The sequence below is a fragment of the Mytilus galloprovincialis genome, chromosome 12 (assembly GCF_965363235.1).
Source record: "Mytilus galloprovincialis chromosome 12, xbMytGall1.hap1.1, whole genome shotgun sequence".
In the NCBI taxonomy this organism is placed as follows: Eukaryota; Metazoa; Mollusca; class Bivalvia; order Mytilida; family Mytilidae; genus Mytilus; species Mytilus galloprovincialis.
The window spans coordinates 67,227,720-67,233,651 of NC_134849.1; the positions used below are offsets into that span (position 1 = coordinate 67,227,720).

Below are 5,932 nucleotides of genomic sequence, written 5' to 3' on the forward strand. Positions count from 1 at the left end.
GACAAAATAAGCATGCTCTTGGTTTTTGCAAAATCAAATATGATATGCAGAGTGGTTATTTCTTTATTAAAGGCTGTACCCATTACTATAAACTTTTACATTGTATATATCTTAATGGAGAGTTGTCTCATTACAATTATACTACATCTTCTGATTTTATTGTGTTCCATCGCAGTTTCTTCACAACCTTTGGAAATAGAAGCATTGTTTATCTTCATCACTTGGTTTGTATAAAAGTCAGAATAAGACAACAGATAATTCTTCCCATACATCACACGGATTATAACGGAAAGATAACTATGATAGGTACCGTACATGTAGCTGTGAAATTGGCAATCATATCAAATCCCCCTTTTTTTATAAGATGGCAGTGTTCTCCCCAGATATTTTATATAGCATCCTGGTAAACAGGGGAAATTGAAATACCATCTTGTTTCTAAAAATTATAGCATCACATCCATAACATAACCTATAGGAAAACCAAATCAGATAGCATCACATTTAAGATTATAGCATCACATTACCATGATGCTAAAAGGCCCTGGGGAGAACACTGGATGGATAACTTGGCCTGATTAAATGTGACATATACTTAGCTAGTGTTAACATAACAATTAGTTTATCATGTTTATTCAATCGATGGATTTTGAACAAGATTCAAATGCATGTACTGCACAAAACAAAAAATAAACAAGGGCATACCACAATGATACTTATATAAAAAAAAAAAATTTTGGTGCACATATTTCTAAATAGCACAGAAATATTAACACAATTATTTTGAAAAATACAACTTTTGACTTTTTTTTTTTCTTTTAACAGATTTGTTTTAATATACATTGATCCCATTTTCTGTTACTCTGTAATAATTTGGAATTTTTTTAATCAAGTTCAACACATACACATCTTTTTTTTAATTCATATACATGACATAAACCCTTGCTTAACATAAATGACATATATAACTATTTGCCTATAAACACATGAAACATAATAAATATCTAAATAGTTTCAGAAGAAATTGAAATATTCTTTTAGACATCCAGTAGTATTTTAAAAGATAAAGATCCATAAACAATAAAGTTGGTAGTCTTATAATTGTCCTCTATCAAAATTGTCATTTTCAACATTGATGTGTCTCATTTACTGAAGAAACTGCCGAAATATTACCAAAAGTCAAACATATAGTATTTTACATAAAAAACTTAAAAGGTATTCAAATGTTATGTTGGTCACTTTGATGGTGCCAAACTGGTTACATTTTCATGTGTGTTTTTCTTTTAGCTCTGTCACCTGAAAAAAAATAAAGGAACAGTTAAGCTATACATTTATACATCAGTTTATTGCTTGAAAATGTTTGAAATTAATTATATTAAATAAGATGAATTTGAATATCATATATACATGTATTCCAGTACACATATTTGAAGTTTAATAAAAAATTTTAGAGGATTTCACATTCAGGACTTCATATTCATTTGTAGTGGGAGATTAAAACCCTTCTTGCATATCTGGAGTACATGGTCTCATTAATTTTTGTCTGTGTGTTCTCTGTGTTTTAATTTTTTCTTAAATTAAGGTGAAACGGGTCATCTAATAATTGTTTAACAGTTCAATTGTTATGCCTTCTTATTATGATTTGCATTATCTACATGTATGTACTGATGTATAATGTCTAGTATATTTACTGGATTTAAGATTCCACATACTTTATCTTATATGGTACTCTATCTAAATGAAGATAAACATGTAAAAAATGTACTTTAAGAGATACTGGTACTCACTTCTGAATTTTTCATATAAATGCAGTAGGTTAACTTCAAAATCAAGTTGATCCATTTCTCTAATTAAAGGCTCCTCTACATGTAAGTCTGTCAGCTGATGTATCTTTTATCTGTTTAAAGAAATAACAGCTTATCAGGTGATCAATTATTCTTTGAATTGAATTTGGAAAATTGTATTTAATATCAAATTAGTTATTTTATTATCCTAAGAACCTGTGGAAAATATATAATGATCTCTTAACATCTTACCATATTAAAACATAGAAAACTTGTTCAACCTTTCAAAGTTACAAGACTTTTTTGTATGATTAATTCTATTTTTAAATGGACAGGTTAATGTACAAAATGATCTAAATGAACAATTTAGAACAGAAAGGTAAATTGTGATTTACTTATTACTTTACAAGTTTACTTGATATATTTGAGTCAAACTAACCTTATATGCTCACCATGATCATACATGTACATGTACAAATGTACAATGATGTATCTGTAAATACTAATGACAAGATCTCAAAATAAGCTATTTTTTCTTCTTCAGTTTTGTACTAAATGTTAAAAGTTTGAAATCTTTGTATCATGTATCAGAGGCGGATTTAGGGGGAGGGGGCTTTTTGGGAAAAAATTTGGTTGCTTATATAGGGAATCATTGAAGCATGACTGGAGTAGGCCCCCTCATAGGTCAGTCAGTGGGCCCCCACTTATGAAAATTTCTGGATCCGCCATTGTGTATATCATGTCTAGATTTTGTTTCTAAGGACATGAACATGATGAAGGACAATAAACAACAAATTTATGAAACAAAGGTATTGCCGTCCCAAAAGAACCCATCTAAATAGTGGATTAACAATACAATTATCTAAGACTTGAAAAACAAGTTTTATTTTTTTAAATAAATATATGCAATAACCTGTCACTTTAAAATATATGTGTCTTTCGTATGTCATAAGGTCATGTAAAATATAGGTACATTGTATATGTAGCAATCAAAATTACAAAAAAATTAAATTTGACTCTCATAATTTAAAAAGCAACAATTTGCTCCTGCTTTTTAACAAATTAAGCTTACTGTTTACATGTATATCTGACATAAACATACATGTATATGACTATCCTGATATCTGTAGGATTGTCTTTTATAAATTGTGACTTGGATGGAGATTTGTATCATTGACACTCATACCACATCTTTTTATACATGTATCTATTCTACATGTATATACAAATGTATTCATTTGTAGTTGCTTACAAAAATGTACATGTACAGGATGTACATGTACATATTAATGATAAACATGATAAACATAATGAATAAGATGACATGGACTGTTGTGTATATGGAGGATACATGTAGTTGTACATGTGATTTTCTCATTAGCAATCATCATGATCATACAAAATCTTCTTCTTTTGTAACTTTTGAGTCTGATAGGTTTTTTTTTATTTTATATTATTATCCTATTCAACATGTTCAAATAATGTTTGAACATGATGAATAAAATTGTATAAAAGTGCATTCAGCACAGATCATAAATTTGCAGATAATAATTTCACATTGTAACTAAAAATATGGGGGAAAGTGGGGATTTATTGAGATTATTAAAGAGGCCTCATGATTGTCAGTTGGGAAAACATTGTAATTGGTAAATAACTTCTAGTTTTCAAAATAAAGCAGCATCAAACAAATGAATGTGTCTAGAAAATTCAAACAATGATTTTATTTTAATTCAATTTAAAAAAGACATTTTGAAAAGTATGTTTAGTAAAATTTATTTAATCTTCTGAATGCTTTGATCTGGGACTTATTTATACTAGTTTAATAGTCCCAGCTTTGATTGATGCCTTTTTGTATCAACTTCTCCCAGAAGTAATTTCAAACTTCCATAATTTAAACTATTACCTGTTCCAACTGGTATAACTGTCGCAAAGAATTCTTTTATACAAAATAACTATCATCTGCTTCACAGAGATCCGCCTTTCAAGTTTTCAAGATGCCAAAAATTATGGCATTTAGATCTTTCTTTGTCTTTGGTGTCCTGTCCATGATATATCATGTACTGTTTTAAGGTGGGAGCAAACTGTATCCAGCTGAATCATCAAAACTACTCACGGATGGCTTTAAATTCCTCATATTCCACATTTCCAGCAAATAGTACAATAATTTCAGTCTTATAAATAATCCTCATTCCCGTACAGAATTTGTAACTGCCTTTATTAAACCAATGTGTCTAGGAATAGATCACCCGTACATGTATGCAACAATCTCTTGATGAGGGAAATAAGTTTCCCAAGACCACAACGTTATATACTTTTTTTAAATCGTATCAAAATGGTCAATTATGTATAAAAATATGCAGCAGAAGTTCATTTTAACCAAACAGCTGATTACAACCTTTATCGGTTTTTAAATTGAAGAGCATCACTTTTGGTATGTCTAAACACCAAAAAGTCGAAAACAAACTGCTGTTTCCCGACAGTTTACTGCATTAGAACATTTACATATCAACAGATACCAGAGATGTTATAATAATTTCCTGCTGGGTTCATGGTCACCTTTTAGAATATATATCAATTATTATATTGAAGGCTGTTTTTGTTGAGAAATTAATACCCATATTTCCCTATATAAGCAGTCAAATTTACTGAAAAATCAAATTCATTTTTTTATACATAATAACCCAATATGACTTTTAAAAATGTCATTTCCCAACAAAACAAGGTGGATACATTACAAAAACACATTTATCTCAAAAAGGCTGTTGAACAAAATTTCCAAGTTCTGCCTGGTTTTCTCTGGCATTGCCTCTTAAATAGATGTATTCTCCAATAAATATACACATTTACCCAGTTGACAAGGCAAAACTAAGAAGGGATTCACAATATTGAATTGATTGGATCAACAAAGGTTTGATTTACTATAACGTTGTCGTTAACAGAACAGCACCATCTCGAATTCGCCGTTTTACAGTGATTTTATCCAAATTTGAATCGAAGAGGCAACTAATTAACTTCCAATTTGTAAGTTTTAATTTGTATGAAGTCACATTTAGCCATGACATCTTTGCGCGAACATCATTCATGAAGTTTCACGGATTTTTTTTGTATGTCAAATTATACATTTTTCAAACTCCATCGCATTATATCTTTTTGTTATGCATTAGAATCGGAATAACAGTACTGTAGTTGAAGAGTTGTCACCGTTAATTGTGGATTTGACGGTTGCAAATGCAGTTTTACTGGTGAAAGTCACATTTTTTTTTAAACCTGGGTAGATAAGTTTTCCTTTTTTAAAGTAAGGCAAGTTGGCAGACCTTAATAACATATATTGATGTTGTATTCATTTAGATTTTACCCAAGTAAGGCGAGTTGCCACTGTCATGACTGTTGGCAGGAGTACAATTAGGGATTGAAGTTCAAATTTTGGCATAGTAGCCCACATCTTATATTTTTTACACAATTTAAATAGTTCTATAAAAGAGAAGCAGAAGTTTTAGAAGCCCACTCCAACAGGGGCAAGTGGGCCCCTGCTAATTTCAAACCCTGATATTTAACTTCCGTTTTTGTAAATTTTTGACTGATTTTCGTGGTTTACATGCATGACGTGGATAAAGTGACTATATATTTTTTCATGAGAGTATAATGCTAACATCGTCCTTAAAATGTGCATGATTATATTCACCTTTTATTGCACAAAGTACAAAAAGGGATCTCACTAATTAGCGACAAGAAGAATAATTTTAGCGACAAGAAGCGACAAGAAGCTATTTAGCGACAAGAAAACATATTTTTTTTATTAAATATATATAAAACAAAAATGCATTTAGTCTTTTTTAATACACGGGAAGAAATGATATGATAATTTTCATTATTATATTGATAGATGAAAAAGTAAACATTTGTGAGGAAGGGATTGTGTAGTTTTTATCTTCAGTCAACATGCATAAACATGATAAATATCGTTCAATGAGGCAATACCCTAAATAAAATGACGAAAAATATTCACATTTTAATTATGTTTTCCTATTGTTTGATTTCAGTTCTTTGTATTTCACAATTTGTTTATGTATTGGGTAATGGGTTCGAGGGAGAGGCCCAATTCTGTCGTTAAAAACTTACTTATAATAGCAAGTTGAACATACTTTCGGGAC

At 30.0% G+C, this 5,932-nt stretch overlaps 1 long non-coding RNA gene across 1 annotated transcript; it reads right to left on the reverse strand.

The window, feature by feature from the left end:
- Positions 1-613: 613 nt before the first annotated feature.
- Positions 614-4,315, reverse strand: LOC143053482 (uncharacterized). The gene is made up of 3 exons (XR_012971371.1): positions 3,685-4,315; positions 1,785-1,894; positions 614-1,293 (listed from the first exon to the last, which is right to left on the reverse strand). It is a non-coding gene; the product is annotated as an uncharacterized LOC143053482 (long non-coding RNA).
- Positions 4,316-5,932: the final 1,617 nt, after the last annotated feature.